This window comes from Rhamphochromis longiceps, linkage group LG13 (genome assembly GCF_057381845.1).
Source record: "Rhamphochromis longiceps isolate RC_006_pf linkage group LG13, R_longiceps_female_GT1.1, whole genome shotgun sequence".
NCBI lineage: Eukaryota > Metazoa > Chordata > Actinopteri > Cichliformes > Cichlidae > Rhamphochromis > Rhamphochromis longiceps.
The window spans coordinates 38018076-38028248 of NC_140569.1; positions in this window are offsets into that span (position 1 = coordinate 38018076).

The following is a 10173-nucleotide window of genomic DNA, read 5'->3' on the forward strand; positions in this document are numbered from 1 at the left end:
TTGGGGCTGTACCCCTCAGCGAAGGGGCCCCACGATGCCTGTTGGCCACACAGCAAACCCCAATTGGGTACAATTTAAATTTCATAACTTAATTTTTGGTGGGTAGGCAGAAGGGAGAGGACCCTGGCCCAGGGGTCTTGCCCTAAACATAACCACTCCTCTCTTCTCGCCTAACCCTAACCCTACTTAACCCCCTAAATTCATGGCACCCGGAAAGAATTAAAAATCCACAAAGGATATGAATAAATAAATAAATGTCACTTAAAAAGCCTGCCTGCAAGGGAATAAAAGACCACACGGGACACAGAGAAAAGGGATAAAAACTTTATTAAGAACAGAGGGATAAAAATTGAAATTCATTGAGCTCCAGCCTGAGGAAGGCGTTACAGACGCCGAAACGTCGCGAAGAAGAGCTCAACAAAAAGATTGATGGCCTACTAAACTCCCGTGATGGGCAATTTTTTGAAAAATTATGTTGGTGGGGGCACCATCCCCCGTTCCACGATGGACCGTGCACTTGTGGGTCTCCAGCATTGCTGGGGCCCCAGTCCTTTCTCAAATCCTAACTCGCCTGTGCCTCGTGGGATGGGCGGTGCCCTTTACCTTCTTTTCCTAGCCACCAGGTGAGACCACGTAACGGAAGTCGGACCCTGGTCTCTCAGGGGTCGGTCTCTTGGTTGGGGAGTCCCCCAATGCACACATTGGTGAGACCTAGGATTGGGAATTGGTCCTGGAAGGAGACCCGTGATGCCTATTGGCGAGACCTAGACTTGGAAATTGGTCTCTGGAAGGGATCCGTGATGCCAGTGTGTGGGGAGGCGGTTCTTCCTGCTTGGGGCTGTACCCCTCAGCGAAGGGGCCCCACGATGCCTGTTGGCCACACAGCAAACCCCAATTGGGTACAATTTAAATTTCATAACTTAATTTTTGGTGGGTAGGCAGAAGGGAGAGGACCCTGGCCCAGGGGTCTTGCCCTAAACATAACCACTCCTCTCTTCTCGCCTAACCCTAACCCTACTTAACCCCCTAAATTCATGGCACCCGGAAAGAATTAAAAATCCACAAAGGATATGAATAAATAAATAAATGTCACTTAAAAAGCCTGCCTGCAAGGGAATAAAAGACCACACGGGACACAGAGAAAAGGGATAAAAACTTTATTAAGAACAGAGGGATAAAAATTGAAATTCATTGAGCTCCAGCCTGAGGAAGGCGTTACAGACGCCGAAACGTCGCGAAGAAGAGCTCAACAAAAAGATTGATGGCCTACTAAACTCCCGTGATGGGCAATTTTTTGAAAAATTATGTTGGTGGGGGCACCATCCCCCGTTCCACGATGGACCGTGCACTTGTGGGTCTCCAGCATTGCTGGGGCCCCAGTCCTTTCTCAAATCCTAACTCGCCTGTGCCTCGTGGGATGGGCGGTGCCCTTTACCTTCTTTTCCTAGCCACCAGGTGAGACCACGTAACGGAAGTCGGACCCTGGTCTCTCAGGGGTCGGTCTCTTGGTTGGGGAGTCCCCCAATGCACACATTGGTGAGACCTAGGATTGGGAATTGGTCCTGGAAGGAGACCCGTGATGCCTATTGGCGAGACCTAGACTTGGAAATTGGTCTCTGGAAGGGATCCGTGATGCCAGTGTGTGGGGAGGCGGTTCTTCCTGCTTGGGGCTGTACCCCTCAGCGAAGGGGCCCCACGATGCCTGTTGGCCACACAGCAAACCCCAATTGGGTACAATTTAAATTTCATAACTTAATTTTTGGTGGGTAGGCAGAAGGGAGAGGACCCTGGCCCAGGGGTCTTGCCCTAAACATAACCACTCCTCTCTTCTCGCCTAACCCTAACCCTACTTAACCCCCTAAATTCATGGCACCCGGAAAGAATTAAAAATCCACAAAGGATATGAATAAATAAATAAATGTCACTTAAAAAGCCTGCCTGCAAGGGAATAAAAGACCACACGGGACACAGAGAAAAGGGATAAAAACTTTATTAAGAACAGAGGGATAAAAATTGAAATTCATTGAGCTCCAGCCTGAGGAAGGCGTTACAGACGCCGAAACGTCGCGAAGAAGAGCTCAACAAAAAGATTGATGGCCTACTAAACTCCCGTGATGGGCAATTTTTTGAAAAATTATGTTGGTGGGGGCACCATCCCCCGTTCCACGATGGACCGTGCACTTGTGGGTCTCCAGCATTGCTGGGGCCCCAGTCCTTTCTCAAATCCTAACTCGCCTGTGCCTCGTGGGATGGGCGGTGCCCTTTACCTTCTTTTCCTAGCCACCAGGTGAGACCACGTAACGGAAGTCGGACCCTGGTCTCTCAGGGGTCGGTCTCTTGGTTGGGGAGTCCCCCAATGCACACATTGGTGAGACCTAGGATTGGGAATTGGTCCTGGAAGGAGACCCGTGATGCCTATTGGCGAGACCTAGACTTGGAAATTGGTCTCTGGAAGGGATCCGTGATGCCAGTGTGTGGGGAGGCGGTTCTTCCTGCTTGGGGCTGTACCCCTCAGCGAAGGGGCCCCACGATGCCTGTTGGCCACACAGCAAACCCCAATTGGGTACAATTTAAATTTCATAACTTAATTTTTGGTGGGTAGGCAGAAGGGAGAGGACCCTGGCCCAGGGGTCTTGCCCTAAACATAACCACTCCTCTCTTCTCGCCTAACCCTAACCCTACTTAACCCCCTAAATTCATGGCACCCGGAAAGAATTAAAAATCCACAAAGGATATGAATAAATAAATAAATGTCACTTAAAAAGCCTGCCTGCAAGGGAATAAAAGACCACACGGGACACAGAGAAAAGGGATAAAAACTTTATTAAGAACAGAGGGATAAAAATTGAAATTCATTGAGCTCCAGCCTGAGGAAGGCGTTACAGACGCCGAAACGTCGCGAAGAAGAGCTCAACAAAAAGATTGATGGCCTACTAAACTCCCGTGATGGGCAATTTTTTGAAAAATTATGTTGGTGGGGGCACCATCCCCCGTTCCACGATGGACCGTGCACTTGTGGGTCTCCAGCATTGCTGGGGCCCCAGTCCTTTCTCAAATCCTAACTCGCCTGTGCCTCGTGGGATGGGCGGTGCCCTTTACCTTCTTTTCCTAGCCACCAGGTGAGACCACGTAACGGAAGTCGGACCCTGGTCTCTCAGGGGTCGGTCTCTTGGTTGGGGAGTCCCCCAATGCACACATTGGTGAGACCTAGGATTGGGAATTGGTCCTGGAAGGAGACCCGTGATGCCTATTGGCGAGACCTAGACTTGGAAATTGGTCTCTGGAAGGGATCCGTGATGCCAGTGTGTGGGGAGGCGGTTCTTCCTGCTTGGGGCTGTACCCCTCAGCGAAGGGGCCCCACGATGCCTGTTGGCCACACAGCAAACCCCAATTGGGTACAATTTAAATTTCATAACTTAATTTTTGGTGGGTAGGCAGAAGGGAGAGGACCCTGGCCCAGGGGTCTTGCCCTAAACATAACCACTCCTCTCTTCTCGCCTAACCCTAACCCTACTTAACCCCCTAAATTCATGGCACCCGGAAAGAATTAAAAATCCACAAAGGATATGAATAAATAAATAAATGTCACTTAAAAAGCCTGCCTGCAAGGGAATAAAAGACCACACGGGACACAGAGAAAAGGGATAAAAACTTTATTAAGAACAGAGGGATAAAAATTGAAATTCATTGAGCTCCAGCCTGAGGAAGGCGTTACAGACGCCGAAACGTCGCGAAGAAGAGCTCAACAAAAAGATTGATGGCCTACTAAACTCCCGTGATGGGCAATTTTTTGAAAAATTATGTTGGTGGGGGCACCATCCCCCGTTCCACGATGGACCGTGCACTTGTGGGTCTCCAGCATTGCTGGGGCCCCAGTCCTTTCTCAAATCCTAACCCTAACCCTAACCCCCTAACCCTAACCCCTGTTCTTCAAAAAATTGTATATATGTTATCTTTTGTTCTAAGTGTGGTGTTCAGTATGTTGGAGAAACCAAGAACACATTGTCCACACGTATGATGCAACATCGATACAATGTGAAGAACAAGAAGTCAACAGACACTCTTTTGGTTCAACATTTTTTAATTCATGGCGAAGAAGCGATGAGAATGGCTGGCCTGCAACGGAATGTAAGCTGGACGGATTGGGAACGTAAAAAGAAGGAAAAGTACTGGATCTATTTATTAGGTACTAAAGACCCATCTGGCCTAAATATGCAAATTTAGTTCAATTTCCAATTTGACCCAACTCCGGATCCCAGTTTTTGGTCCAACACTAATTGAAATGTGCCCTGGTATGGTCCAAATTTCTATTATCCCAACCCCTTATCCCCAATCCGGATCCTTTTCCTAACCCTAACCACTCCCCCTCTTCCCCTTTACCTCCTATCCCCTCCCACTACCTTTCCCTAACCCCAACCCCTTCCCTTCCCCTAACCCTAACCCCACCCATGTTCCCTTTCCCTAACCCTGACCTTTTCCCTTTTTCCCCTAATAACCCCAATTGGCTTTATGTCCAACCCTAATATGACAGTAAATTCATTGTTGTACTGTCAAAGTATAAATATAAAATTGTACACCCAAATATTAAATAAGTACTTACGTTACTAAATAAATAAATGAATAAATTTAAATAGTGTATAATTTCAGTTCATGTTGTGTAATTCATTGTGGTATAATGTCAAGCCCTAATTTTAAAAGGATACAGGGAAACTGGAAAAACATTTAAAAAGAACGGTTTAAAACACACTACAGACCAGAGGGTATAAAAGGAGCGCAGGCAGGAGAGAGAGCTCATTCTGCTTTCGACAGCCAAACAGTGCACATCTCCAGCAGCCAGCCATTGTTTTGAGCGCTTGGATTTTTGTTGGTTTTATTTTCTTTCGTGCCTCACAGGCCTGAGGAAGACCTTTTAAGGTCGAAACGTTGCCTGAGGCACGTTTGATTTTTTTCAACCGGAAAACAGGTTTTTTTTGTTTTTAGGGATTTTCAAGCCCCGGTGCTCTCTTTTAGTTGTTTGCAGAATTTTTTATTTTTGTTTATTCTAAACAACCGAATACACGGGTTTCTTTTAAGGGATTTTTAAGCCTTCGGGCTCTCTTTTCGTTGTTTGGGACCGAATTTACGGTATTTTAGTTTAGGGATTTTTAAGCCTTTGGGCTCTCTTTTAGTTGTTTGGAACCGAATTTACGGTGTTTTATTTTAAGGGTTTTTGAAGCCTTTGGGCTCTCTTTTAGTTGTTTAAAAACAATTTTGTTATATTTCATTTATATTTAAAGTGGTAATTTAAAAACCACTCGTCATGGCGGACGAGTGGCAAGTAGTCCGCTACGGAAGGCGACGCCAACGTTTCTTCCTTGAGAACCCAGACAGGGATCGGGGGTTCTCCCGTGGGATGGCCCGTGCACCTTCCTTCTACCCTCGTAGGAGGAATCAATTCCCCTACCCTAACCCTAACCCTAACCCTAACCCTAACCCCTAACCCTAACCCTAACCCCCCTAACCCTAACCCTAACCCTAACCCCTGACCCTAACCCTAACCCTAACCCTAACCCTACTCCCCAAGCAGGGTTGAGAAAAACAGAAAAAAGCACAGAAAAAGCTAAGAAAATGCAGAAAGAAACCTAAGTAAGAAGAAACAGAGAAATAGAAGACAAGAAAGTCACAAAGAAAACCTAAGTTAAGGGAAACATATAAATAGAGGACAAGACAGTCCCTACATCATTGAGCCCAGCCTGATGAAGGCGAAACAACGCCGAAACGTCGCGACGGGCTCAATCACAAACAGCTAGCAACTATAACCCAAGATGGGTAATTTTTTGATCAGGGGGCATCAATGCCCACTCCAGTCGAGTGAGAGTGCACCAACAGGGGACCAGCAATTGCTGGGACCCTGTTTCCTTTTCCACACCCTAACCAGCCAGGTCCCGGTGGAGTGGGTGATGCCCCTGCCCATATCTCCTACCCTAATCCTAACCTATCCCCCCTCCCTCCCCCCCACCCCCCAGAAAAACAGAAAAAAAGCCTAAAAAATGGAAAAACAGAAAAACAGAAAAAGAAGCCTAAATAGAGTGGTTACTAAAGATGGGGGTGCCAGAAATATAAAGATGAAAGAAAGAGTGGACTAAAGAATAGGGGGTGCCATGAATAAAAACAAGAGAACAAAAAGGAAAAATGGAAATAGATGACAAGAGAGTCACAAAGGGTACACAGAGAAGAAGAATAGAGAAAAACTAAGAAAAAAGTACAGAGAAAGCTAAGAAGAAAGCACATAAAAGAAAAGCTCCCCAAGTAGGGTTGAGACAAACAGAAAAATAGAACTCCCCAAGCAGGGTTGAGAAAAACAGAAAAAAGCACAGAAAAAGCTAAGAAAATGCAGAAAGAAACCTAAGTAAGAAGAAACAGAGAAATAGAAGACAAGAAAGTCACAAAGAAAACCTAAGTTAAGGGAAACATATAAATAGAGGACAAGACAGTCCCTACATCATTGAGCCCAGCCTGATGAAGGCGAAACAACGCCGAAACGTCGCGACGGGCTCAATCACAAACAGCTAGCAACTATAACCCAAGATGGGTAATTTTTTGATCAGGGGGCATCAATGCCCACTCCAGTCGAGTGAGAGTGCACCAACAGGGGACCAGCAATTGCTGGGACCCTGTTTCCTTTTCCACACCCTAACCAGCCAGGTCCCGGTGGAGTGGGTGATGCCCCTGCCCATATCTCCTACCCTAATCCTAACCTATCCCCCCTCCCTCCCCCCCACCCCCCAGAAAAACAGAAAAAAAGCCTAAAAAATGGAAAAACAGAAAAACAGAAAAAGAAGCCTAAATAGAGTGGTTACTAAAGATGGGGGTGCCAGAAATATAAAGATGAAAGAAAGAGTGGACTAAAGAATAGGGGGTGCCATGAATAAAAACAAGAGAACAAAAAGGAAAAATGGAAATAGATGACAAGAGAGTCACAAAGGGTACACAGAGAAGAAGAATAGAGAAAAACTAAGAAAAAAGTACAGAGAAAGCTAAGAAGAAAGCACATAAAAGAAAAGCTCCCCAAGTAGGGTTGAGACAAACAGAAAAATAGAACTCCCCAAGCAGGGTTGAGAAAAACAGAAAAAAGCACAGAAAAAGCTAAGAAAATGCAGAAAGAAACCTAAGTAAGAAGAAACAGAGAAATAGAAGACAAGAAAGTCACAAAGAAAACCTAAGTTAAGGGAAACATATAAATAGAGGACAAGACAGTCCCTACATCATTGAGCCCAGCCTGATGAAGGCGAAACAACGCCGAAACGTCGCGACGGGCTCAATCACAAACAGCTAGCAACTATAACCCAAGATGGGTAATTTTTTGATCAGGGGGCATCAATGCCCACTCCAGTCGAGTGAGAGTGCACCAACAGGGGACCAGCAATTGCTGGGACCCTGTTTCCTTTTCCACACCCTAACCAGCCAGGTCCCGGTGGAGTGGGTGATGCCCCTGCCCATATCTCCTACCCTAATCCTAACCTATCCCCCCTCCCTCCCCCCCACCCCCCAGAAAAACAGAAAAAAAGCCTAAAAAATGGAAAAACAGAAAAACAGAAAAAGAAGCCTAAATAGAGTGGTTACTAAAGATGGGGGTGCCAGAAATATAAAGATGAAAGAAAGAGTGGACTAAAGAATAGGGGGTGCCATGAATAAAAACAAGAGAACAAAAAGGAAAAATGGAAATAGATGACAAGAGAGTCACAAAGGGTACACAGAGAAGAAGAATAGAGAAAAACTAAGAAAAAAGTACAGAGAAAGCTAAGAAGAAAGCACATAAAAGAAAAGCTCCCCAAGTAGGGTTGAGACAAACAGAAAAATAGAACTCCCCAAGCAGGGTTGAGAAAAACAGAAAAAAGCACAGAAAAAGCTAAGAAAATGCAGAAAGAAACCTAAGTAAGAAGAAACAGAGAAATAGAAGACAAGAAAGTCACAAAGAAAACCTAAGTTAAGGGAAACATATAAATAGAGGACAAGACAGTCCCTACATCATTGAGCCCAGCCTGATGAAGGCGAAACAACGCCGAAACGTCGCGACGGGCTCAATCACAAACAGCTAGCAACTATAACCCAAGATGGGTAATTTTTTGATCAGGGGGCATCAATGCCCACTCCAGTCGAGTGAGAGTGCACCAACAGGGGACCAGCAATTGCTGGGACCCTGTTTCCTTTTCCACACCCTAACCCTAACCCTAACCCTAACCCTAACCCCTAACCCAGGAGGCCGACTCACTGCCTCGGCTAAATGGAGAGGGAATTTCAGCAGGGCCAGGGCACAGGCATGGACCTTTTTCAGCTGCAAGGGAGGGAAGAGCAATGTGCGATGTAGGTCCCCGGGGCCTGCTGGAGGTCCAGGTCCATGCCCGATGTGAGTAGCAGCAGGGCCAGCGCGCCCAGGAGCACATCTTTTTCGACCGTAAAGGGAGACAGGAGGCCGACTCACTGCCTCGGCTAAATGGAGAGGGAATTTCAGCAGGGCCAGGGCACAGGCATGGACCTTTTTCAGCTGTAAGGGAGGCAAGAGCAAGGTGCGATGTAGGTCCCCGGGGCCTGTTGTCGTACCATAGGCACGAGTGGTGTGTGTGTGTGGCAAAGAGTTTCTGCGCAGTGTACCAGGGGCACGGGGAAAGGTTGTTGTACCATAGGCACGAGAAAAGTTGTCGTACCATAGGCACGAGTGGTGTGTGTGTGTGGCAAAGTGCTACTGAGCGGTGTACCAGGGGCACGGCGAAAAGTTGTTGTACCATAGGCACGAGAAAAGTTGTTGTACCATAGGCACGAGAAAAGCTGTCGTACCAGGGGCACGGAGGAAAGTTGTTGTACCATAGGCACGAGAAAAGTTGTCGTACCATAGGCACGAGGAGAGTTTGTGTGGCAAAGTGCTACTGAGCGGTGTACCAGGGGCACGGCGAAAAGTTGTTGTACCATAGGCACGAGAAAAGTTGTTGTACCATAGGCACGAGAAAAGCTGTCGTACCAGGGGCACGGAGGAAAGTTGTTGTACCATAGGCACGGCGAAAAGTTGTTGTACCATAGGCACGAGAAAAGTTGTCGTACCATAGGTACGAGGAGTGTGTGTGTGGCAAAGTGCTACTGAGCGGTGTACCAGGGGCACGGCGAAAAGTTGTTGTACCATAGGCACGAGAAAAGTTGTTGTACCATAGGCACGAGAAAAGCTGTCGTACCAGGGGCACGAGGAGAGTTTGTGTGGCAAAGTGCTACTGAGCGGTGTACCAGGGGCACGGCAAAAAGTTGTTGTACCATAGGCACGAGAAAAGTTGTCGTACCATAGGCACGAGAAAAGTTGTCGTACCATAGGCACGAGAAAAGTTGTCGTACCATAGGCACAAGCAGTGCGTGCGTGCGTGCGTGCGTGTGTGCGTGTGTGGCAGTTCTTCTGCGCAGTGTACCAGGGGCACATTTCAATGTGCTTTCTGGAGTACCAGGGGCACGAGGATTTTGCCAGTGGTGTTCTGCTTTGTTAGTGGGAGGGGGCTTAAGTGTGGGTCCCCGGGGCCTGCTGGAGGTCCAGGTCCATGCTAGATACGTGGTACAGGGTAACTGCAGGAGGGGGGGGGGTAATGTGGGTTCACGGGGCCTGCTGGAGGTCAAGGTCCATGCTGGATATGCGCTGGATCATAACTGCAAGAAAGGAAAGCTAGTGGGGGAGTAGAGCAGGGGAGTATGTGGGTCCCCAGGGCCTGCTGGAGGTCCAGGTCCATGCTAGATATGTGGCACAGGGTAACTGCAGGGGGGGGGGGGTAATGTGGGTCCACGGGGCCTGCTGGAAGTCAAGGTCCATGCTGGATATGCGCTGGATCATAACTGCAAGAAAGGAAAGCTAGTGGGGGAGTAGAGCAGGGGAGTATGTGGGTCCCCAGGGCCTGCTGGAGGTCCAGGTCCATGCTAGATATGTGGCACAGGGTAACTGCAGGGGGGGGGGGGGGTAATGTGGGTCCACGGGGCCTGCTGGAAGTCAAGGTCCATGCTGGATATGCGCTGGATCATAACTGCAAGAAAGGAAAGCTAGTGGGGGAGTCGAGCAGGGGAGTATGTGGGTCCCCAGGGCCTGCTGGAGGTCCAGGTCCATGCTAGATACGTGGTACAGGGTAACTGCAGGAGGGGGGGGGGTAATGTGGGTTCACGGGGCCTGCT